Here is a 27,480-nt window from a genome sequence, read left to right on the forward strand (position 1 = left end):
GAGTCAATTCAGAATAGACAGGGTAACCACTTTATTAAATATTTAGTCGTCTTATGGCTTGGGGGTGGAATCTGTCTCGGAGCCTGTTAGTCCGATTGACGATTCTCTGGTACTGTTTGCAGGACTGTCGCAGAGTGAACAGTCTATGGCTAGGGTGGCTGGAGTATTTGGCAATTCTTCAGGCCTTCCTCTGACACCGTCTGATATAGAGGTCCAAGTGGCAGGGAGCTCGGCCCCAGAAGAGGAAGAGGTGCTGTCGTGCCCTCTTCACGACTGTGCAGTTGTGTGTGGACCATGTTAAGTTCTCAGTGATGTGGACGCCAAGGAACAAAGCTCTGGACCCGCTCCATTACAGCCGCGTTGATGTGGATGGAAACGTGCTCTCCCCCCTGTTTCCTGTAGTCCACGATCAGGTCCTTGGACTTACTGACATTGAGGGAAAGGCTGTCACCATACAGAGATACACATACCTGTGTGACAGATGAGGTGGGATGCCTGAGGCCGGGGTCGTTGTCACAGCATCCTGGAGCAGAGCATCACCGCAGTTATGTCGCCTTGACCCAGTTTACCCTCCGAGCCCTGGGAGCCCAAACCTCCACCTCATACTCAGGGAGGTCTGCATAGCTACACCACTCTCTACCTCCCTCTATCTCCCTCCCTTTATCGTTCTCTCTCTCTCTTGCTTTCTCTCCATCTCTCTCTTGCGCGTGCGTGCTTTTTCTAAATTTCTCTCTCTCTCTCCTTCTCTCTCTCTTTCTTTCTGTGTGTGCGTTTGTTTGTTTACCAGCTTCCTTCACTTCTCACAAACTTAGGAATTGATGTCTGCCCCAGGGTTCACAGTCACACCAGCTGATGTTCCACACATTAAAATTAGCTTTCCAGGACTATTCACACCTCTCTCTCTCTCTCTCTCTCTCTCTCTCTGTCTCTCTCTCTCTCTCTCTCTCTCTCCTCTCTCTCTCTCTCTCTCTCTCTCTCTCTCTCTCTCTCTCTCTCTCTCTCTCTCTCTCTCTCTCTCTCTCTCTCTCTCTCTCTCTCTCTCTCTCTCTCTCTCTCTCTCTCTCTCTTTCTCTTTCTCACTCTCTCACTCGCTCCTGCTCTCTCTCGTATTGTAAATCGTTGGCATGGTGGAGGTCCTAATTTGGGTGTGCTGGTGCTGAGGAGGGCAGTGGGTCAGAACACTGAAACAGATGGCACTGCCACCCCTCAGCCCCATCTCCCTCTGTCATCTTTCTCCCCCTCTCCCTCCCCCAGGGTGCCTCTCTCCCACCATTTTACGCTGATGATGCGTTCAGCCCCTCTCTCAATCCAAGATCACAAATTTATGTCACTATTACGCGCCTTTAAGTGTTAGCTCAAATGACATAATGAAAATATCAGCCCAATGTGACTGGATTTAGTCATTCTGCCAGGCACTGGGGGAATACCGCTATGCTGTTGTGAATACAGGACAAAAAACAAGACAAGTTTCTCTGGCAGACATTGATACATCATATCACGCCAAAGCCTTTGAGACATAAGAGGTGTCCCAAAGGTATTCATTTAATTTCCTCTCAAAAAAAAAAAAGCCCCTGTTTTTGAGGATGGTACAAGTCATTTATTTAATTTGCTTTGCCTGTCTGGAATAGGACTTATACACAACCATCAGCGCTGTAGATGTCTCTTTATTGTGACATACTGTAGATAGTGTGGAAGAAGTGGGCAGTGAGACAGTAATTAGCATGTTGTTGTTCACATCTGCTTCTCTGATATATGAGAGAAAGAGATGGGGGAGAGAGAACGAGAGACAGAGAGAAAGAGAGAGGTATTCACAGAGTGATTAGATAGAGACCAGATAGTAATATGAATTAGCTAGCCCTTGACTGGTGCAGACACCCAGACATGCCCCGGAGCATAGCCTAACTCAATGCCAGGTCTGCAGACTGTTTATCTATCACTACCCTGGAGAGAGTAAATAAGAGTGGATAGGTTACCGCTTGCACTAATTGTGACAGTAGCAGTTGTGGTGCAGTTTCAATATGGTTATAGTACAGGGGGCCACAGGAGCATAGTCCTCAGTCAACTATCACCCATGTCCAACCCAGTGACCCCCCAGCATCCACCTCAGTAGATCTGAGCTCCAGAATGTAGACCACTTCACATATCTGGGGAGCACCATCTCCAAGGACGGCTCACTCGACCAGTAGATAATAAGCAGAAACTAGAAAGCAAGCCAGTCATTGGGATGGCCTCAGCCTCAGAACAAGATACTCAACTATCACTCTTTGAAAATCTATAATCACAACCCAGCCAACTCACAGACATCACTTCCTTCTGATCCACCTGGCACTCCAAACCCCTCACAGCAGTGACAACTTTGAGCAGGACAGACACAACTAACTGCAGCCAGAGCAAAGCGTCATTCCCGCACAATCAGACCAGCAACACCAGCAGAAGCAAGTGTCGAAAATTTCTCAGAGTATGAGCTTCAAAACTCTGACTCCTGAGCCATTCAAGAACCCACAATAAACCTAAATGACTGCACAAAGTCGTCATAGTTGAAACTGACAGACTGGCAGAGAAAGATAGTAGTAGTATAACAGTATATTATGATATTGCTGTTTTCCAAGTACACCCACTCCAGTAGTGCCAGCAATGAGAGAGTTAAATATTTTGCTTGAGGGGCCAGAGTGCTTCTCCTAAAGGGCTCTCAGCTTAAAATGTTGTTTTTTCATCTTTCACTGCTCTCTGTTCATAACAGAAACCCACAAAAAGAAACCCTCATCTCTTTCTCTCTCTCTCTCTCTCTCTCTCTCTCTCTCTCTCTCTCTCTCTCTCTCTCTCTCTCTCTCTCTCTCTCTCTCTTTATTTTACTCTCTCTCTGTAAGTCTTCTATTTAAGTGCAAGTGCTTGATGAAAAAGCTGTCTATGAAGCTTTTGAAGTTCTTCTGGCTTGTTAGGGACATGAAACATATTTCCCAGGGCAGTGGTCAAATTCTTTCCGCCATTACTTTCCCTCGCCCCAACACACAATGTGTGTGTGTGTGTGTGTGTGTGTGTGTGTGTGTGTGTGTGTGTGTTTGTGTGTGTGTGTGTGTGTGTGTGTGTGTGTGTGTGTGTGTGTGTGTGTGTGTGGTGTGTGTGTGTGTGTGGTGTGTGTGTGTGTGTGTGTGTGTGTGTGTGTGTGTGTGTGTGTGTGTGTGTGTGTGTGTGTGTTTGTGTGTGGTCCTCAGGCTACACACTGCAGGAAAGGAGCATGTATCAAATTAGCAGGCGAATGCCGACCGGTCACTGCCTGAAACAGCCCCGGTCACAGAACTATGGCACACGTCTGTCTCTTTAATTTCTCTCTCTCCCTCTCCCTCTCTCTCTCTCTCTCTCTCTCTCTCTCTCTCTCTCTCTCTCTCTCTCTCGCTCTCTCTCTCTCTCTCTCTCTCTCTCTCTCTCTCTCGCTCTCTCTCTCTCTCTCTCTCTAACCACAAATAAACAGAAACAAACCACAAATAACCACAAATAAACAGTGTCATTTGTGAATTGTTTTGATAAATGCTTTCCCTTTACTTTGGCACCATAGTAAATGTTCTGTTTTATTTGTTATTTAATAAGAAAATATATGTAAGTCCTTTATACTGTAAAACATCTATTTGTATGCATGTAAATTGTCATGTCCCACTGGTCATGTGTTGAGGTGTAGTGATATGTTTTGGGGATTTTGAGATGCCTATCTATTATTTTGAATGCTAGACAGTGAGCAGAAGTATTTCATATATTGTATAGATCAATAAAAAGAAAGAAGGAAATTAAAATCCCTTGTTTTACTATTATAATGTGTGTCCCTCAGTTTTATGTCGTTGGTGTTACCGCCTTAAAAATCACTGATTACAAAGATATACACTCACAGTTCCGTTTATTAGGTACACCTATATAGTACCGTGTTGGACCCCCCTTTTCCTCCAGAATAACCTGAATTCTTCGGGGCATGAATTCTCGGGGCATGGATTCTCGGAAACGTTCCACAGGGATATTGGTCCATGCTAATGCACTGGCATCACGCAGTTTCTGCAGATTGAACGGCGGTACATCACCACCACCAGCGTGAAACGTTGCCACCAGGCAGGATGGGTCCATGGACTCAGGTTGCTTATGCCAAATCCTGACTCTGCCATCAGCATGACGCAACAGGAGCCGGGATTTGTCGGACCAGGCAATATTTTTCCACTCCTCAATTGTCCACTGTTGGTGATCGTGTGCGCACTGAAGCCGTTTCTTCTTGTTTTTAGCTGATAGGAGTGGGACCCGGTGTGGTCGTATAGAAAATTATTAGCTAATCACACCAACCTTTTCTGCGTCAAGATCACTTTCTGAATCAAAATGTAGCCTGAGATCTATTGCTCAGATTTTTTTTTAAACATGACTTTAAAAAACATGAGCCTATGCAACATTAATTTATTTAAAACAGTTTTGTAGCAATAGGGTTTGTGCAGTAGACTAAAGGCGCAAATATATTATTACTGCATATTGGCTGTGCTTGAATTGTTCTTCTTTTTTTTCCATAATTGTTTTGTTTGCAAATGTATTGAAAATTAAATACAGAAATATCTAATTTACATAAGTATTCACACCCTGAGTCAAACTTTGTAGAAGTATCTTTAGCAGCGATTACAGCTGTGAGTCTTTCTGGATTGTGCAACATTTGCCCATTATTATTTTCAAAATTCTTCAAACTCTTTCAAATTGTTTCTTTTTTTTACATCAAGTTTTTATTATTTCATTTCATAGGATTAATAGAATACATTTATAAATATATTTTTTAAGGTCCCCACTGCCCTCAATCTGATAGCACGTAAAGTAAATCATAAAATAGAAACAAATACATTTATTTACATAGTAAATCTACTGAACAATACATCATATAGCCTCAGAAATAGTGACAAATTATTGATACACATTCATGGATGTAAAGGTCCATTGGTTAAGAGTTCAGAAATGTCTGCTGCTGCTTTTTCCATGTGTCCCGAGTGGAAACTTTGGCCCTGTGGATCTTGGCCGTGGAGAGCTCCGTTGTTGTGAGCAGCCATTGTTGTAATGGTAACTAATGAGGTGGAATACACCCTTTTATAATAATTTTCGAAGCGTCCGTGGTTCCTGCCAACCACACTCTCCGTTGGCATTCTGACAAGTGCAAATCAGAGTCATCACAATGCAACATCACTATTGGATCTAATGGCAATATTTTATCAATATGTACAGAGATTGCATCGTTGACTTTCCCCCAGAATTCAACCATCCCCGGGCATTTCCACAGCACATGCTGAAAAGTACCTAGGTCCCCTGTGGTGCAGAACTCAGATAATGGGGATACTGTCTCACAATTTATTTGTCTGTCAGCAAGTGTAATATATTTTTTCCCATACAGTGGATGTTTTCTGTGCTGCTAGAATGAATTGACTATAGATATCAGAAACAACTCATTTTGAGGGGCGTCTGTCTGTTAGAAGTTTAACCAATGGGTTTACTGGTTGTTCCTCTCCCCAGGGGACACCATAGGCTCGCATGTATAGGTGGAGTTGAAGGTAAAGACAAAACTATGAATTAAAACACTGGCGGATTTCCTAGAAACTGAGGTGTCCATTCACATTGAGTATGTCTTTGAAAGTATAAATACCTTTCTTAGACCAAGAATCTGATATGAATGGTTTCTTACATGCTAAGAATTCTTTATTACGCCATATTGGAGAATATGAATGCCATTTAAGATCAGATCTCATGTGCTTCTCTGTAGCTTTCCACACATGTACTGAGTATGCTATAACTAGTCCAAACAATAGCACAAAGCACATTTTTTAGGAGTCAATCCAGAAAATAATACATCTTGTAATCTAATTGGTGAAACTATTGACTCTTCTTCAGCACGCCAAGGAACAGAAGCCTCTGGGTTTAACCAGGTCTTCAGGAAATTCATTTGGAATGATAGGTGATAACATTTTTGATTTGCAACTGCAAGTCCACCTGATGCTTTTGTTCTCTGTAGGGTTGCATATTTAATCTGTGGTCTCTTTCTCCCCCAAATTAACTTCTTTATGACAGAGGGGTAGGGGTAGGCAAAAGGCAGGTCGGGTACAGGTGAGAGTTCATAAAGCAGGTCAGAGTCCAAACAGTACAGGGTGATCGACAGTCTTAAGGTCAGGACAGGCAGGGGTTCAGTAACCAGGTCAGAGTCCAAATAGTAGGCAGGCTCGAGGTCAGGGCAGGGAGAATGGTCAGGCAGACGGGTTCAGTGTCAGGACAGGCAAAGGTCAAAACCAGGAGGACTTGGAAAAACAGGGACTGGGAAAAATTGGAGCTAGGAGATAAATGCTGGTTGACATGGCAAATAAGACGAAATGGCACAGAGAGACAGAAAACACAGGGATAAATACACCGGGATGATGAGCGACACCTGGAGGGGGTGGAGACAGGCACAAAGACAGGTGGAACAGATCAGGGCGTGACAGTTTGTTTGATTTTGATATGTGATTTTGACAGCCTCTCACTCAACGTCAGCAAAACAAAGGAGATAATCATGGACTCCAGGAAACAGCAGAGGGAGCACCCCCCTATCCACATCAACGGGACAGTAGTGGAGAAGGTGGAAAGTGTTAAGTTCCTCGGCGTACACATCACAGACAAACTGAAATGGTCCACCCACACAGACAATGTGGTGAAGAAGGCACAACAGCTCCTCTTCAACTTCAGGAGGCTGAGGAAATTTGCTTGTCACCTAAAACCCTGACAAACTTTTACTAATGCACAATTGAGAGCCTCCTGTCGGGCTGTATAATCAACTGGTATGGCAACTACACCACCCTCAACTGCAAGGCTCTCCAGAGGGTGTGGTCGTGCGGTCTGCACAACGCATCACCGGAGGCAAATTACCTGCACTCCAGGACACCTACAGAGCATCAAGGACAACAACCACCCGAGTCACTGCCTGTTCACCCTGCTAACATCCAGAAGGTGAGGTCAGTACAGGTGCATCAAAGCTGGGACCGAGAGACTGAAAAACAGCTTCTATCTCAAGACCATCAGACTTTTAAACAGCCATCACTAACACAGAGAGACTGCTGCCTACATACAGATTCAAGTCATTGGCCACTTTAATAAATAGATCACTAGTCACTTTAAATAATGCCACTTTAATAATGTTTACATATCTTATATTACTCATCTCATATATATATACTTCATCTTATACTATCTATTGCATCTTGCCTATGCCGCTCTGTCTTCACTCATCCATATATTTATATGTACATATCCTTATTCCATCCTTTTAGATTTGTGTGTATTAGGTAGTTGTTGTGGAATTGTTAGAATACTTGTTATATATTACTACACTGTCGGAACTAGAAGCACAAGCATTTCGCTACACTCGCATTATCATCTGCTAACCATGTGTATGCGACCAATACAATTTCATTTGATTTGACATCCTTTTTGTATGGTACATGGATTAGAATTGGTATTCCAGTAAATATAATAGAAGGACTCACATACAGTTGAAGTCGGAAGTTTACATACACTTAGGTTGGAGTCATTAAAACTCGTTTCTCTACCACTCCACAAATGTCTTGTTAACAAACTATAGTTTTGGCAATTCTTTTAAGACATCTACTTTGTGCATTTACAGTTTTTTTTCTAACATTTTTTTACAGACAGATTATTTCATTTATTATTGTCACGCCCTGACCGTAGATTGCTTTGTATGTTTCTATTTTTAGTTTGGTCAAGGTGTGATGTGGGTGGGTATTCTATATTGTAGGACTAGGTTTTCTATTTCTATGTGTTTGGCCTGGTATGGTTCTCAATCAGAGGCACCTGTCTATCGTTGTCTCTGATTGAGAGCCATACTTAGGTAGTCTGTTTTCCTACTTTTGTTTGTGGGTGGTTATTTTCTGGTTAGTGTTTGTTGCACCTGTCAGAACTGTTCGTTGGTCGTTTTGTTGTTTTTGTTTGTGTATTCATCTTGATTAAAATAAATTATGGATACAAACCACGCTGCACTTTGGTCCTCCTCTCCTTCTCCCGGCGACTGTCGTTACAGAACCACCCACCAACAAAGGACCAAGCAGCGTGGGAAAATGGACTCCTGGACATGGGAGGAAATTTTGGACGGCAAAGGACCATGGGCACAGCCGGGAGAGTATCGCCGTCCGAGGCAGCTAAAGCGGAGCGGCGATGCTACGAGGAGTTGGCTCGAGGAGAAGTGCACGAGAGGCAGCCCCAGATTTTTGTGGGGGGAACACACGGGGATATTGGCGGACTCAGGTAGGAGACCTGAGCCAACTCCCCGTGCTTACCGTGGCGAGAGAGTGACTGGGCAGGCACCGTGTTATGTGAGGAAGCGCAAGGTGTCCCCAGTGCGCACGCATAGCCCGGTGCGCTACATCGCAGCTCCTCGAATCGGCCGGGCTAGAGTGGGCATCGAGCCAGGAGGGATGATGCCGGCTCAGCGCATCTGGTCTCCAGTGCGTCTCCTCGGCCCGGGGTATACTGCACCAGCCCTACGCACGGTGTCCCCAGTTCGCCAGCACAGCCCAGTGCGGCCTGTTCCAACTCCCCGCACTTGCCGGGCTACAGGGAGGATCCTGCCAGGACGAGTGGTGCTAGCTCTGCGCTCGAGACCGCCAGTGCTCCTCCACGGTCCAGTGCATCCGGTGCCTCGGCCAAGGACAAGACCTCCTGCATGTCTGATGAGTTCTGTGCCTGTGCTAAGCCCTAACCCTCCTGCATGTATCCTTCCAAAGTTGTGGCAAAATGGCTTAAAGACAACAAAGTCAAGGTATTGGAGTGGCCATCACAAAGCCCTGATCTCAGTCCTGTAGAACATTTGTGGGCAGAACTGAAAAAGTGCGTGTGAGCAATGAGGCCTAGAAACCTGACTCAGTTACAGCAGCTCTGTCAGGAGGAATGGGCCAAAATTCACCCAACTTATTGTGGGAAGCTTGTGGAAGGCTACCCGACACATTTGACCCAAGTTAAACATTTGAAAGGCAATGCTACCAAATACTAATCGAGTGTATGTAAACTTCTGACCCACTGGGAATGTGATGAAAGAAATAAAAGCTTAAATAAATCATTCTCAAAACTATTCTGACATTTCACATTCTGAAAATAAAGTGGTGATCATAACTGACCTAAGACAGGGAATTTTTACTAGTATTAAACGTCAGGAATTGTGAAAAACTGAGTTTAAATGTATTTGGCCGAGGTGTATGTAAACTTCCGTCTTCTGTACACGGTGCGGATCATATGTATCAATCTAGCCCCAAAACCATTATGTTCAAGAACAAGTCATACATTTTCCCACTCTAAGCAGTCAAAGGCTTTCTCTGCATTTAATGATAACACAGAACACGGGGTATCAAGATTGGAAGTTTTCAGCAACCACATTAATGCCTGATTGCTGCCTGACGACCCTTACAAAACCCTGTTTGGTCAGGATGTATGAGCTTGTTAATAACTTCATGTAGGCGCAAGGCTAGAACTTTGGCATACAGCTTCATTTAGGTTCGGATTAAACTGATTGGCTGACAGTTATCAAAATTTGTGAGGTATTTCCTTTCTTAGAGATTAGGAATATAATTGCTCTATTGATGTCTCTGTGGAATTGTCCTTTTTCAATAGAAATGTTAAGCGATTCAAGAATAACTGGTCCAAGCTCATCCGAAAAGTTGAGAATGAGTTCAGGAGTTATTCCATCAATACCAGGTGCTTTATCTTTCTTCATATTTAAAAGAGCAGCTTTCAGTTCAGATAAAGTGACAGGTTCCTCTATTAAAACTGTTTCTTCTTGAGAGAGTTTGGGCAACTTAAGGTTCTCCAGGAACTGCTGATCAGATATCCCTCCTTTAGTAGGGGATCTGATCAGCTGTATTGTATCTTGTTTCAGCATGTTTAAGCTGCAGCGCCAATAAGTTGCTAGGCCTACTCGCTTGAAAATAGTATTTTTTTTACACCCTCTGCATAATGAATTCTGCTCTACTTTGCAACAGGTCATTAAGTTTCGGTCTAATTGTTTTTTATTCAATTTCTTTCTCTGTTGAATAGTTGTTTTTAAAGGAGTCTTACAGAATTGTACAATGATTTTCTGTTTCACTGATCTTCTGGAGTCTTAATTTCTGTAAAGTAGAGGAAAAATGTGGAGTGTTTCCTCTTCTGAAACCTTTAACAACATACCATAGTCGAGTCCTCCACTGAGTAATAATTTATTTCTAAAACATATTTTAAATTGGATCTAAATTGAAAGATGAAGTCAGAGTTGTGTAGTAAAGTATTATTAATCCTCTGTGCACACTTTTTCATTTGGGAAGATTTACAATTTACAAAGAATGGGATTATGATCAGATAGAATGGCTGGTAATGTTTTTATAAATTTCATGTTACCTGTAATATCAGTAGATGTTAAAACGTAGTCAGTTCTCTAGAAAGTTTCAATCTAGCAGAAAAGCATGTATAGTCCTTAGTTGTGGGATTATAACTTCTCCAACAGTCATTAAAATGGAGATCTTTAAGAAATGGTTTAAGTGCATTGGAAGCATTCACTTGTGATGAGCTATGAGAAGGTCCACATCTACCTAGCTTAGAATCAATCATGGCATTCATGTCAGTTCCAATAATAAGTGTATAATCTGATCAATTGAGCAGGCTTCTGGTTACTGTAGGGAGAAAATCTTTGTCATATGAGTTAGGAGCCTAAATAGATACAAATTCCGTTTTCCTTCTGTAACGGCTGTCTAATGCCTCCTCCTCGGATGAGGAGGAGGAGTAAGGGTAGGACCAAAATGCAGCATTGTATGCAGACATAACGAAATTTATTTAAACAAGACGAAACACGAAGAACACTTGAAATGATTACAAAATAACAAACGACGTAGACCGACCTGAACATAAGAACTTACATATACACGAAGAACGCACGAACAGGTACAGCCTAGCACAAACACGGAAGACAAACTAAACAGTCCCGTGTGGTGCGACAGACACAGACACAGGAACAATCACCCACAAACAAACAGTGAGAACAGCCTACCTTAATATGGTTCTCAATCAGAGGAAACGTCAAACACCTGCCGCTAATTGAGAACCATATCAGGCAACACATTCAACCCAACATAGAAACACATAACATAGACTACCCACCCAGCTCACGTCCTGACCAACTAAACAAAGTAAAACAAAGGCAAATAAGGTCAGGAACGTGACACCTTCCATACAGAGTGGAACATATGCAAGTAAATCTGGTGGCTCTGGCGGATCCTGGCTGGCAGGCTCTGGCGGATCCTGGCTGGCTGGCTCTGGCTGCTCTTGCTGCTCATGGCTGGCTGGCGGCTCTGGCTGCTCATGGCTGGCTGGCGGCTCTGGCTGCTCATGGCTGGCTGGCGGCTCTGGCTGCTCATGGCTGGCTGGCGGCTCTGGCTGCTCATGGCTGGCTGGCTGCTCTGGCTGCTCCTGTCTGGCGGAAGGCTCTGGCTGCTCCTGTCTGGCGGAAGGCTCTGGCTGCTCTTGTCTGGTGGAAGGCTCTGGCGGCTCCTGTCTGGCGGACGGCGCTAGCGGCTCCTGTCTGGCGGACGGCTCTAGCGGCTCCTGTCTGGCAGATGGCTCTGAAGGCTCATGACAGACGGGCGGCTTTGAAGGCTCAGTACAGACGAGCGGCTTTGCAGGCTCAGTACAGACGGGCGGCTTGCAGGCTCAGTACAGACGAGCAGTTCGTGCGGCGCTTGGCAGACGGACAGTTCAGACGGCGTTGGGCAGACGGGCAGTTCAGGCGCCGTTGGGCAGACGGGCAGTTCAGGCGCCATTTGGCAGACGGGCAGTTCAGACGCCGTTGGGCAGACGGGCAGTTCAGGCGCCGCTGGGCAGACGGCAGACTCTGGCCGGCTGAGGCGCACTGTAGGCCTGGTGCGTGGTGTCGGAACTGGAGGTACTGGGCTAAGGACACGCACCTTCAGGCTAGTGCGGGGAGCAGCAAGAGGACGCACAGGACTCTGGAGGCGCACAGGAGGCTTAGTACGTGATGTAGGCACTGGTGGTAAGGGGCAGGAGACACGCACCATAGGGCTAGTGCGTGGAGGAGGAACAGGGCTCTGGAGACGCACAGGAGGCTTGGTGCGTGGTGCCGGCACTGGTGGTATTGGGCTGGGGACACGCATCTCAGGGCGAGTGCGGGGAGCAGTAACAGGACGCACAGAACTCTGGAGACGCACAGGAGGCTTGGTGCGTGGTGTAGGCACTGTCTTAACCAGACGGCTAGCACGCACCTCAGGACGAGTATGGAGAGCTGTTCCCGGTGACATCAACTCACCAACACGTTCAGTCGGACGGATGTCGTGCCTCATGCACCAAACCAGTACATCCCTGATAACTCTCTCCTCCAATTTCCCCATTAACTCCTTCACTGTCTCTGCGTCACTCACCTCCAATTCCGCCCTCACCGGCTCCTTACGGTAAGCAGGAGGAGTTGGCTCAAGTCTCCTGACTGACCCAACTATACTTCCCGAGATCCCCCCCCCAGGAAATTTTTGGGTTTGACTCGCGTGCTTCCAGCCTCGTTTCCGTGCTGCCTCCTCATATCGCCGCCTCTCAGCTTTAGCTCCCTCCAGCTCTTCTTTGGGGCGGCGATATTCTCCTGGCTGTGCCCATGGACCTTTTCCATCCAATATTTCCTCCCATATCCATGAATCCTGCGATCGCTGTTGCTTACTCCCACGCCGCTTGGTCCTTTGTTGGTGGGTGATTCTGTAACGGCTGTCTAATGCCTCCTCCTCGAATGAGGAGGAGGAGTAAGGGTAGGACCAAAATGCAGCATTGTATGCAGACATAACAAAATTTATTTAAACAAGACGAAACACGAAGAACACTTGAAATGATTACAAAATAACAAACGACGTAGACCGACCTAAACATAAGAACTTACATATACACGAAGAACGCACGAACAGGTACAGACTAGCACAAACACGGAAGACAAACGAAACAGTCCCGTGTGGTGCGACAGACACAGACACAGGAACAATCACCCACAAACAAACAGTGAGAACAGCTTACCTTAATATGGTTCTCAATCAGAGGAAACGTCAAACACCTGCCTCTAATTGAGAACCATATCAGGCAACACAGTCAACCCAACATAGAAACACATAACATAGACTACCCACCCAGTTCACATCCTGACCAACTAAACGAAGTAAAACAAAGGCAAATAAGGTCAGGAACGTGACACCTTCCATACAGAGTGGAACATATGCAAGTAAATCTGCCCTGTTTATCATTTCCACTTTTTTCAATTGTGAGGGGGTAGATTGCATTTATGTAGAATAAGAACCCCTTTAGATTTAGATATGAAGCCGGAAGCAGCTGCTGGTTTGTAGTATTTGTTTTTGAAGTCTATGGACATCACCCTCTAAAAAATGTGTCTCTTGCAATAGAGCAATGTCAACTTTCTTCCTATGTAATAAAGCAAGACATTTAATTAACTTATTTGGCTCATTAGAACCCCTCAGATTAGAGGAAATTATCACTAAATTAGCCATGATCCATCTGAGGTGACGTGAATACCAGTTTGATGGATAAAAGGGGGGGGGGGGGGTAACTTATGATAGTTATAAAATGACTATTCAGCTACCAACTAAATAATTTAAAACCAGATATTCCATAAAAACAGTAAACATATCAATTGTTGGATGAAATAATATATAAAATTACAAAACCCTTCAGATTTCCATTCCACCACAATAACCCTGCAAAATGTATCACAACAAATGAAATAAAGAATCCCTCCACTCCCTGACAAGTTAGGACACCACAGTCCTCCCTCTCCACTCAATGTTATACCCGTAACTGAACCCAGCAGTGTCTATAACTAAAACCCTCCCAACACCCCTTAATCTCTTACTCTATTTCCTAAATATCTTGCATTAACTGACACAATGGAGATATGAGAATGGCAAGAAATGCTCAATTGACTGAATTATTAAGCCGAGGATGTAGCACAAAGAATGGAGAATTATCTTGCAAAATAATTCAGTGGTGATTGTGATAGTTGACTTCTCTAGCAATGCAATTGTTGTCATAGCAACATGAGACAAGTTAGCTAGCCAGCTACCACCAGACAAAGTTATCAAACGAATGTTGTAAACGTGACTTAGTTGTAAAACACAATTTTAGTTAATCGAAGCCTTCAATAACATGTAGGTTATACTGAACACTACTGAAGAGATAACCAGTAGCTAGCTAAGAGTTGTGTTGATGGCTTACTTAGCTAGCTGCTAACGTTAGCTGTAACGTTACGGTCCCAATCACCCAGCTAGCTGGAAAATTAGTTCGCTAGCTAGCTAGCTTTGCTGGTGCTCCGTTGTCGAAGTTCATAATGATCACAAGTAATTAGATCAAATGTTCCTCAAGGTTCCTTGAAGTTGTGGATAAATCCTCTTGACCAGTTCACTTCTTCCATAGGTTCCCAGGTGCTTGTGTGGCCCCGTTGTTGAGTCTTCCTCCTCACAACAGGACCAGCGGTGTGGTGTTCACTGTGGTGCTCATGGTTGTCCTCTCCCAGTGATGCCACAAACTCCTCGGTGTCTTGTGCTGTGGAGAATGACAGGCGCTCTCCCCTCTGTGTGGCCCAGAGCGTAGCTGGATAGACAAATGAGCTCTGCTGCTCTGGCTCCTGGTAGAATGGCTTGGCAGTCCTTGTACCGGAGAACCTTGAAGATCCATGTCCTCGGTCTGTCTGAAGCATTAGATGTAGATGTGTAGATGGGCTCCTTCTATCTCAACCTTGTGAGAAATGGATGGGATCCATTTAGAGATCATTCTCTTTAGGAATTCGATGGGATCATCAGTCTCGTCTGGTTCTTTTAAAGAAATGAATCGTACATTTGAGTGACGTGAACTGTCCTCCATTTAAGCCATCTTGAGCTGCATCTTCTCCAGATGTGAAGAACAGACTTTGATTTTCCATTTGTTTTCCCCATCTCCACCTTGCAGATTGTCCACTTTCTTAGAAAGATTGTCAGTCACTTTCATCCGTCTATCAACGTCAATTGTTAGGGCTTCAACAGCCGCTACAATCTCTTGATGTTTTTTGTTGAGTGGTTCAGCTAACACCCATTGTAGCATAGCCTTGAGAGAGTTCTGTTGCTTGGCTAACAACTCAGAAATTGCACCAGCTACGAAGGCCTCAGTTTCAGTGCTGAGGGCTGTCTTCTGACTCTTAATTAAAGGTGAAGAAGTAAGAGAAGCACCATTTTTCTTACCTCTTTGGGTAGTCGGCATTGTTAGTCAGTCTTGGGTTCATTTTTTAAGAGTTCATTATTGAAATAATGTAATAAAGTATGAAAAAGAGGTATTGGGTTTGCAGAGCTCGGGTGACTAGCAACCATAACACCGGTTGGTCACATGACCCTCCTCCCAATGTTGTTCTTCTCAGACCATTTTTTAAATAAGATTTCAAAATTGTAGGCATATGATCACACTGGTAAAAGATAATTTGCACAGATGAGTGAGTGTATATATATATATTTCTTTTACTGGACTGATGACCTGCATCTCATGGACAGTCTGAGGGGATGGAGGCGGCAGCAGTGAGTTTGCATCTGACCTAACTCATCATCCCTCCGCTTTCCCTCAAATCCGCTGAGAAAACCGGTGCCCCCGCACGCCGATGCCCCCCCGCACATTGACTCTGTACCGATACCCCCTGTATATAGCCCCTCTATTGTTATTTACTGCTGCTCTTTAATTATTCTCATCTCATTTTTTATGTGTTTTCTTAAAACTGCATTGTTGGTTAAGAGCTTGTAAGTAAGCATTTCACTGCAAGGTCTACTACACCTGTTGTATTTGGCGCATGTGACAAATACAATTTGATTTGATTTGAAAAGGGGACACAGTCTTCCAGCTGATGGCAAAACTCAAGTTGCACTGCATTATTTCTATCTCATGCATCAATTCATGTTGTTAATCCTATGACCAGAGAAAGTGAAATATTCCTCGATATTAAAAAAGATACAAGCACCTAATAATAACAAAGCAAGCTTATCGAAACATGTTGCTATACTTATTCATTGCTGCTGCAATGCTGGTTGTAGCGTAAGTGGAATTAGGGAGAAAACGCAATTTATGGCTTATAAAGTGTTGAACAAGGTGTTGACAGTGCTGAATAACAACCTAAACATGAACTTACTCTTACAAACAGCAGCTCTTTGCTGTATTTGTTGAGTCCCTCTCCAATCATGGTTTTAAAAGTTTTGAAATCTTACATGATCAACTTTGCTGTGCGTTCAAGGCTTCATTTTACAGTCTATGGCGTGAGGAAACTGTGCATACATGCTGATCTGAGCTAACTGATTGGCCAGCGGTAGGCCTTTAGCTGGACTTGAATTGCTCTCTCAGAGTTCTACATTCAGACACATGACATGGTTAAAAATGGGAACACTTTGCCATCCCAGCGCTATGGCTGCTGAATCAAGTTCACCTACCGCCAAAAGAGCAAAAATAAATTTAAAAAGAGGAACGCAAGGCTTTATCATTGTTTTGTTTTTCAGAAATGTTGGTGATCGACTAGGAAGGCCTTGGAGATCGACCAGTCGATCGGTTGGTGACCAGTGATTTAAGGATTCCATTGAAAATTTGTTGTGTCTAAATCCAAAGTGTCACTTGGTGTTAGTCAATTTAAATGAAGAGCAATAACATTGTGAGTAAATCATGAATCATATCACTTTAGTAAATTATTTTTAAAGGATTGATTACCTTAGATTTGAGAATATATGGCCTCCATTTCAGAAAATCTACAGAACCTGTCAAACGTTGGACACACCTACTCATTTCAGGGTTTTTCTTTATTTTTTACTATTTTCTACATTGCAGAATAATAGTGAAGATATCAAAACCATGAAATAACACATTTGGAATCATGTAGTAACCAAAAAAGTGTTAAACAAATAAAAATATATTTTATATTTGAAATTCTTCAAAGTAGCCACCCTTTGCCTTAATGACAGCTTTGCACACAAACTTTTGACTGGTACTGTAAATGTTGCTAACATCATTGGCTTTACCACTCCTACTGGTTGCACAATGTTATCATAGTGGTAAAAAAATTTTTTACATCATTAAGCTACCATATTAATTGATTTAGAATGGGAAGATGTACCCAGATACATTTAAATAAATAAACAAATCTGGAAAGATTATGTTTTTCTTTCTCCAAAATGCCATGCCCAAATGCCATCGTAATTCAAGAATGACCCAACAGCATTTAAAGGGTTAGTTTATTTTTAAGTTGAATTCACGTTTGTTGCAAAGGCCAGGCAGAAGAGATTGGCAAAATAAATGTTGTTCACAAGATACAAATGTTGACATAGGAAAGAGGGTAACTTCGTAAAGAGGGTAACTCTGTAAATAGCCCATCCAACTACCTCATCCCCATACTGTATTTATTTATTTATCTTGCTCCTTTGCACCCCAGTATCTCTACTTGCACATTCCTCTTCTGCACATCACTCCAGTGTTTAATTTGCTATATTTTAATTACGTCGCCAACATGGCCTATTTATTGCCTTATCTTACCTCATTTGCACACACTGTATATAGACTTGTTCAACTGTATTCTTGTCTGTATGTTTGTTTATTCCATGTGTAACTCTGTGTTGTTGTATGTGTCAAACTGCTTTGCTTTATCTCGGCCAGGTCGCAGTTGTAAATGAGAACTTGTTCTCAACTAGCCTACCTGGTTAAATAAAGGTGAAATAAAAATAAATAAATCTCTATGCATTTACTTTCTTTTTTGGATACACAAGTTATTCTGGATGATTAATCATGCTGCTCTGCAAGCTAAGTAGCTAGCTAGCTAATGTTTGCTAGGACCTCTGTCCGACCTAGCTAGGAAATGTTAGCTAGCTAGCTAGAACATGAATAGAGCTACGTGGAATAATCCAAAATGTCTATATTCTTCAAGAGGTGATGATATTAAAACCAATGAGTTATAATATTTATTTAACAATCTTTTGAAAACGTCACTTAGTTGTCAATGGTTTTAGCAGAGCTGGGGGTCTCCTTGCCCCCCAGCAGCCAAATCGAATGCTCTGTACCTCATTGTGATGTTTTATTGATAATGACCTATTAGCCACAATTATGACAACAAGGCTAGCCATAAACCTAAATTAAATAAATCATGATAATGATGATAGTAGCTAGGATAATGTAGCTAGTGTGTATGCTACATTGCCATCAATTACTCTTCTAAGTTCACAGACTCCAGGATGTTAAAATGCTTAACATGAAGAAACAGATGAAGACACAGAAGGGGAACATGAGACCCTAGGTTGTACTCGAAATAGTTAAAGGTCCCAAACAGGCATTCTGATTTCCATGTAAAATAGTATTTCGAGTAACTAACAGAAATGCAAAATTGTTTAGGAAAATACTTTTTCTCTCATGGCTAAGTACCAGGAAGTTTGAAAAGACAGGCTGAGTGGGCGGGGAGCTTATATTCATGACCTCGCCTTGACTGGCAGTTCTTTGAAACACCTATGTCAAGAAACTTGGATCCAGTGTTGCAGTAGAATCATCTTAAGAGAATGTGGTGATACTCAAAGCAACTCAAACAACATTGAAATTGCATCAATGATTTCAATTTTCTTTATGCATCTCGTGTTTGGCATGTCTCTTATGATGCGGTTCACAGCAGCACTGATGGATGTCAGAGTTTTGAACGACCCTTCCCCCCCATTTTGTTCCATGCTGCCTGAAGACCTAGCTACCCAGTAACTTCCCAACACCAGACACAGATGAAAGGGAAACATATAAGTATCTTTGCCATAGATTAATAGTGCAAACTTTTAATTATATTTACTGACACCATACATCACATTTTGGACATTTTGGAACCAGTAGAGCAGCTATCTACCTATATAAACCCTGTCCCTCTGCAAACACGCCTTCTCTGATGTTGGTTACAAGGCGGTACTTATTTAAATTAGGTAAGAGAATATCATGTTACTATGTATACAAATCTGAGTTAGGGTGATGTCACCCTATCCCCTTAATAATTACATCTCCTGAATCCAAGTGGTTGACATGGGGGAGGGGACCAGTAACTTTATGATCAAACTTTATCAATGTAGAAGCAACAGTCATTATTCATACTTTGATCATCGTACTTTGATCTGGTTTCATCCAAATATCGTCCAATTTCATTAAAAACATGATTTTGACTGTTCTGTTCAATTTCTATTTTGACTATTAAAAAGGGGAGAAAAAGACAACCCATGTTAATCTGATACAGCTAGGCTACTAGCAATGACAGGCTACAGATTTGAGTCACTGATATTGATTTTTTCTCCCAATGTATCCTATTATTAAATGAAATGTTGGTCTTACTATGTATTGCATGTTTATGAGGAGATGATATGCTGTTATACATGTTGTACCTCATTAATAAATGGACAGTAGGTTTCCACTATCATTTCAGAATTTATACATGCTGGTTACTCATCAATAAATGATCAGAAGGTTTCTACTTTATTTAAAGCGATTTTCAGCAGTTATAAATGTGGGTAATGTCAGGGCTTCTAGGAGTAGTGGGTGGAGGAGTCATGCGCAGAGAGCAGAGGTGGTTCAAACGTGATCTTCAAATCCAGAACAACAAGTAACGGTAACGCCAAACACTACGGCGCATCACTTAAACCAGCCCAAAAACAGGACCAAACAGTCCGGACAAAATAGTCCACGAGAATACACACCACATGAACAGAAAAACAAGCCTGCACAAAAGCAGGCGGGCATACCTGGTTTAAATAGCCCAAATCAAAACCCAAACAAGAAACAGGTGTAACAAATCAGACAAAACTAACTGAAACAGAAAAGGGGATCGGTGGCAGCTAGTAGACCGGCGACGACGACCGCCGAGCGCCACCCGAACAGGAAGAGGAACCACCTTCGGCGGGATTCGTGACAGGTAACTCATCTGTTAATAGTCAGTGGACTCCCACTTGAAAATAAGATATAATTTTAGTAGTTATGCACTTTGATAACATAGTTATAAATGCGCATAGGTCTGTCACTTTAAAATAAGGTATACTTTTAACAGTTATACATGTTGGCAAATCATTTACAGATGAATTGAGAGTTCACTCAGAGCTTAGATATACATATAGGCAGTAGTTTGATACTCATCACTGCATAAATGAGAGAAGATTCAACACTTCTGTTAAACATGTTCCGTCAATAATTGGCGGTTATGAAGACCAAAACATTCAACGTTGTGAGAGGATACCTCCTCCACTGTTCCACCAACCAAAAGTATTATAGTTACCATTTCACACCAGAGTGTTCACTATACTTGGACTATGACAGAGAAGTGGTAAGTGTGTTTATATTCTGGTAAGGGGTAGTAATATGTTAGGAATGATATGATTGAATAATGTCCAGGATGTACATTTGGCCAGGGCATGAAGGTTTCAAAGGTGGGTCAAGATCATAAAAAACAATCTTTTCTGTTTCTGGGACAGAGCACCAATGCTTCACACCCAAAAGTGAGAAAATAACTATTGTTCAACTGTGCACCCATTGAAAATAGGTTTTATTGATGATACCTAAGGATTAATCTTATAAGCCCTTGTAAGGGCATTTATAAATGGTTAATAACTGGAGGTAAGTATTGGCTCACTACTTGGCAAGCATTGACCATTTATTGCACTATTTTGACCAATGCAATATAACTGTTTTTTCATGGTTTATAATGCATTCACACATTTTTAAATAACCGTTAATAACGTAATTATAACCCTTTTATAAACACTGTACAGATGGAACCGTATTGTAAAGTGTTACCAACATCTCTGTAATGACTTCATCAACCCCCCTCCTATCTAACAAGTTTCTCTCTCCACTTATCATCAGCAGAGCTCCAGATAGGATAAAAGCTTCCTCACAACACGAGAGACAGGAATCCTACCATCCACTTCAAATACAGAGCTACGGTTAGCAATGTGAACAGTTTTTTGTCCTCTTGTTTTGTAAAGTGTTATGATTGTACTGTAGTCCAAATAGAATTCCCCACTCTCCAATTATGAGAACTCCACATCACACCACTGCCTTTCAGGTGACTCTTACTCTACTTCACCACCCCATCTCCACAATGTATTCATCTACCCCACCTCTCACTCCTCTACCTGTCCATCCCCCATCATCTCCTCTACTTTTCCCTCCCCATTATCTCTCACTCCTCACCCCATCTCTCCATTTCTGTATCTCGTCATCCCCCAACTCTTCCTCCTTTTCACCCTCCCCCTCTCTCCTATTATAAATGTTTGTCCTTGGAGCATTGTCTCCTCAGGAATAAGAACACTAGCTTAGAACAGCCGCAGAAACAGAGGGAGAGTCTGTGGGGAGACTTTTTACCCCTCTGATTTAGACGTCCCCCAAACTGTCGTTTTCATCCCTAACATTTCATGTCCTCCTCCTCTTTGTCATGAGTGAGAGAACAATTCCCTGGAGGCGTTAAGCTGTAAACAGAATGAACAACCCCAGCCCTAAAGCCTACCTCACAGCCCTGCATTAAAAAATATGCTAAAATCTGTGAATTCAAACAGGTCCCGGAAGCTGTGTAAACTGTGAATATCATTCGGCATGTTATTATATTTTGTAGACTCGCAACAAACTAGTCTTTGGTCTTCTTGTAATATTTCACCTGCTATTGACCTGACTGCTGCATCAAGGATGCTGATGACAGGCACCTGGATACCAGAACCACACACATGTTTTCACCTCTCACTGTGAGTAAGCAAACAAACACTCAAATATTATCTCAGATGCAACTCTATATGGCCCTTCTATCTGCTACTGTTTTAGCAGTGTTAAGCATATTTTATAGCAGATAAAGACTGAGCTTCTGTTATGGGTGTTTCTCCCTTTCCCTGGCTGCATGGCATTAGCTTTGCTGCAGGATAGAGGATGGGGGATGCTACAGGGGAGCTAGGCCCCCTCTGTCCCCAGAGAGCAGCGTATAGTTGGGCATACTGCCATTGAGGCCTGGGCCCTTAGGGAGCACCTCCAGAGGTGTGGAGGAGAGGATGAGAGGTATGCAACACTATTTATAGACCAGGTAGTGATTGAGAAAGAGGAAATGTGAGAGGAAAGGAGAAAATGGGGAAGAAGGAGAAAGACAAGAGAGAGAGAGAGAGAGAGAGCGAGAGAGAGAGAGAGAGAGAGAGAGAGAGAGAGAGAGAGAGAGAGAGAGAGAGAGAGAGAGAGAGAGAGAGAGAGAGAGAGAGAGAGAGAGAGAGAGAGAGAGAGAGAGAGAGAGAGAGAGAGAGAGAGGGTAGAAGAGAGTAGGGAGAGTAAACCGCACCAAATAGACACAGCACATATTGTAGACATAATACAGGTTGACATAATACAAGTTCACTTAATACAGGTATGTACAGACATTAGGAGGCTGCTGGTTGGTAAAAGTGAACGTTTTAGAAGTGTTCTGCAGGAGTGTAGCTAGCTACATAAGCTAATCAAGTACAGACACACGTATTAATTTAAGATAGGGGAGTTATGGCATTGAAAACTTAGATGGAAAGCCACTGAGGATGGTAGCTGACTCTATAGCCACTCCTATCTGTCATATCTTTAATCTGAGCCTAGAGGAAAGTGTTTGTTCTCAGGCCTGGAGGGAAGCCAAAGTCCGTCCGCTACCCAGGAACGGCAAAGAGGACTTTACTGATTCTAGCAGCCGACCTATCAGCTTGTTGCCAGCTCTTAGCAAGCTGTTTGTTTGACCAAATACAATGCTATTTTTTTCTGTAAACAAATTAACAACAGACTTTATACAGATGGGCAGTACTGCACTGACACAAATGACTGGTGATTGGTTGAAAGAAATGAACAAGAAGAAGATTGTGAGAGCTGTAGCCTTTGATTTTATTGACCATAACCTGTTAATGAAAAAATGTACAGTGCCTTCAGAAATGATTCAGAACAGTAACTTATTCCACATTTTGTTGTGTTACAGTCTGAATTCAAAATGGATTAAACAGATTTGTTTTCTCACCCATGTACACACTATACTCCATAATGACAAAGTGAAAACATGTTTTTAGAAATGTTTGTAAATGTATTGAAAATTAAATACAGAAATATCTCATTTCCATCAGTATTCAACCCCCTGAGTCAATACATGTTAGAATCACCTTTGTAATGATTACAGCTGTGAGTCTATCTGGGTAAGTCTGTAAGAGCTTTGCACACCTAGATTGTACAATAGTTGCACATTATTATTAGGAAATTCTTAAAGTTCCGTCAAGTTAGTTGTTGATCATTGCTAGGCAATCATTTTCAAGTCTTGCCATAGATTTTCAAGCCAATTTAAGTCAAAACTGTAACTAAGCCACTCAGGAATATTCAATGGCATCTTGGTAAGCAACTCCAGTGAGCCAATAGACTCTAGGGGGTTAGCCTGAAATCGAATTAGCATAATGAATCCCATAAACATCTGTCAGTTTAAGCTAGATATACTGTATATATATTTTTGCATTGGATACGTCTCAATCCACCACATCTGCCTATGTCACACTTGCGCATCTGCGGTGAAAGGTGACAGAGCCAGAGAGTGTTTGTCAGACCATGAGACATCACGAAGATCATCTGTAGCATCCGAACGGTTTGGCCTACAAACTATTACAAAGATGAGACTCTCACAAACACGACGTCTTCCCCTGTTTTGACGTGTTTGGGACTCGTTTGAAGTCGGTACAGCCGATCTGCCAACTTGTGTCTGCAGCTTATGAAAAGTTTGGGCTACACACTAGTATGAAGGTGAGACTGTCACAGACACGTACAGTACTAGTCAAAAGTTTGGAATCACCTACTCATTCAAGGGTTGTTCTTTATTTTTTACTATTTTCTACATTGTAGAATCATAGCGAAGACATCAAATCTATGAAATAACACATTTGGAATCCTGCAGTAAACAAAAATGTGTTAAACATCCAAATACATTTCAGATTCTTCAAAGTAGCCATCCTTTGCCTTGATGACAGCTTTGCATTCTCTCAACCAGCTTCATGAGGTAGTCACCTGGAATGCATTTCAATTAACAGGTGTGCCTTCTTAAAAGTCAATTTGTGGAATTTCTTTCCATTTTAAAACTTCTTATGGCTGCAGGGGCAGTATTGAGTAGCTTGGATGAAAGGTACACAGAGGTGCCCAGAGTAAACGGCCTGCTCCTCAGTCAGAGTTGCTAATATATGCATATTATTATTAGTATTGGATAGGAAACTCTCTGAAGTTTCTAAAATTGTTTGAATTATGTCTGTGAGTATAACAGAACTCATATGGCAGGCAGAAACCTGAGAAGTTCCACTTCCTGTTTGGAATTTTTCTGAGGCTGGTAGTTTTTCAACCAACCTCTCATTGAAATTACAGCGAGATATGGATGAGTTTTCACTTCCTATGGCTTCCAGTAGATGTCAACAGTCAATAGAACTTTGTCTGATGACTCTGCTGTGAAGGGGGGCCGAAGGAGACAGGAATGAGTAACCAAAGCCATGAGGTGACCACTCTTTGACCACGCGCGTTCACGTGGGAGGCAGCTCTGTTCCATCGCACAACTGAAGTCAATGTAATTCTCCGGTTGGAACATTATTCAAGATGTATGTTAACAACATTCTTAAGATTGATTCAATACATCGTTTGACATGTTTCTACTGACTGTTACGGAACTTTTGGACATTTCGTCACGTTATAGTGGACGCGCTTTTTGGACATAAATAACGGACATTATCGAACAAATCAAGCATTTATTGTGGACCTGGGATTCCTGGGATTGCATTCTGATGAAGTTCATCAAAGGTAAGGAAACATTTATCATGTATTTTCTGGTTTCTGTTGACTCCAACATGGCGGCTAATTTTACTACTGTTCTGAGCTCCGTATCAGATTATTGCATAGTTTGCTTTTTCCGTAAAAAAAATTGAAATCTGACACAGCGGTTGCATTAAGGAGAGGTATATCTATAATTCCATGTGTAGTATCATCTACATTTATGATGAGTATCTCGGATGAAACGATGTGGCTATGCACTATCACTGGATGTTTTTAGTGATGTGTAACGCGCCAATGTAAACTCAGATTTTTTGTATATAAATATGAACTTTATCAAACAAAACATGTATGTATTGTGTAACATAAAGTCCTATGAGTGTCATCTGATGAAGATCATCAAAGGTTAGTGATTATTTTTATCTCTATTTGTGCTATTTGTGGCTCCTCTCTTTGGCTGGAAAAATGGCAGAATTTTTCTTTGAGTTGGTGGTGACCTAACATAATCGTTTGTGGTGCTTTTGCTGAAAAGCCTATTTGAAATCAGACACTTTGGTGGGATTAACAACAAGATTACCTTTAAAATGGTATAAGACACATGTATATTTGAGGAATTTTAATTATGAGATTTCTGTTGTTTGAATTTGGCGCCCTGCACTTTCACTGGCTGTTGTCATATCGATCCCGTTACCGGGATTGCAGCCATATGAAGTTAATGCATTTGAGTTAATCAGTTGTGTTGTGACAACGTAGGGATGATATAAGGAAGAAAGCCCTATTTGGGAAAAAAACAAGTCCATATTATGGCAAGAACAGCTCAATTAAGCAAAGAGAAATGACAGTCCATCATTACTTTAAGACATGAAGGTCAGTCAATCCAGAACATTTCAAGAACTTTGAAAGTTTCTCCAAGTGCAGTCGCAAAACCATCAAGAACTATGATGAAACTAGCTCTCAAGAGGACCGCCAAAGGAAAGGAAGACCCAGAGCTACCTCTGCTGCAGAGGATAAGTTCATTAGAGTTACCAGCCTCAAAAATGTTTGCCCAAATAAATGCTTCACAGAGTTCAAGTAACAGACACATCTCAATATCAACTGATCAGAGGAGACTGTGTGAATCAGGTCTCCATGGTCAAATTGCTGCAAGGAAACCACTACTAAAGAACACCAATAATAAGAATAGACTTACTTGGGCCAAGAAACACATGCAATGGACATTAGACCGGTGGAAATAAGTTGTTTGTTCTGATGAGTCTTTTGGATTTTTGGTTCCAACTGTCGTGTCTTTGTGAGATGCAGAGTAGGTGAACAGATGATCTCTGCATGTGTGGTTCCCACCGTGAAGCATGGAGGAGGAGGTGTGATGGTGTGGGTGTGTTTTGCTGGTGACACGATGTTTTTAGGATTCAAGACACACTTAATCAGCATGGCTACCACAGCATTCTGCAGTGATACGCCATCCCATCTGGTTTGCGCTTAGTGGGACTATCATTTGTTTTTCAACAGGACAATGACTCAACACACCCCCAGGCTGTATAAGGGCAATTTGACCAAGAAGGAGAGTGATAGAGTGCTGTTTCAGGTTACCTGGCCTCCACAATCACCTGGGCCTCAACCCAATTGAGATGGTTTGGGATGAGTTGGACCGTAGAGTGAAGGAAAAGCAGACAACAAGTGCTCAGCTTATGTGGAAACTCCTTCAAGACTGTTGGAAATCATTCCAAGTGAATCTGGTTGAGAGAATGACAAAATTGTTTAAATTTGGGGGGCTTAGACTCTTACGGGTTTAACGTCAACTGTCTAAAAACGTTTAAGTACAGATTTTTTCAATATTTGCATATGTTGTAACTTAGATCCTATTTCACATTATCAGATGTTTTTGTGTTGTGCCCGCCATTGGTTTAGATACTAGACGCTCTTGAATACAGGGTGGTTGTCATGTTTTGGCTGTTAATTGTACTAAAATGGGAATACAATTGAAATGTCTACTTTCAAATGACACCCACCCTGTATTCAAGAGTGTTCAATGTTGAGAGTTGTGTCTCAACCAAGGGCAGGTACAACACAAAAACCTCAGATGATGTAAAGTAGGGTTTAAGCTACAACATATGCAAATGTTTAAAAAAATGAGTTTACTAATTTTTAGGTAATTGAGGTTCAATGTAAAAAAAAAAAAAGTATGCTTTTAAATTATATCAAACTCAATTGTTTATCTTTTCCAGTGATGAAGACATGGATTTCTCACAGTATGCTGGGGTATGCAAAATGTGTCAACTTTGAGCACCTTTATCTCCTGAATGTTTTGGCATTCAGGTACAAAAAGTACCTTTCTGACCACTTCTGAACACAAACATGTATGGAAATATTTGCATAAATCAAAAGGGATGCTGTCAAAAAAGTGATTGAATTTACCCAGCGATCTTTCATCAATACAACCCTGACTCTCCCTCAAATGTTGTACTGTATCTCAGCTCCTCTCCACAGTCTACTCTCCTCATAAATAAGTCAACTAAATATCTCTTATTTATTTTCTCTCTCTCTTTCACTTTCAGCCTGTGGCTCTGCTGTCAGGTTAGTTCAGACCTGGGAAGGTCTACTTTAATGTCTCTATTTCACATAGAAACCTTTCATCAGTTCAATTAATCAAATGTC

General features: G+C 42.2%; 1 protein-coding gene across 2 annotated transcripts in view; it reads right to left on the reverse strand.

The window, feature by feature from the left end:
• Positions 1 to 27,480, reverse strand: part of LOC129815584 (ephrin type-A receptor 8-like) — a 196,061-nt gene that overhangs the window by 102,742 nt on the left and 65,839 nt on the right. The window lies entirely within an intron of this gene.

This window comes from Salvelinus fontinalis, chromosome 18, assembly GCF_029448725.1.
Source record: "Salvelinus fontinalis isolate EN_2023a chromosome 18, ASM2944872v1, whole genome shotgun sequence".
Classification (NCBI taxonomy): domain Eukaryota; kingdom Metazoa; phylum Chordata; class Actinopteri; order Salmoniformes; family Salmonidae; genus Salvelinus; species Salvelinus fontinalis.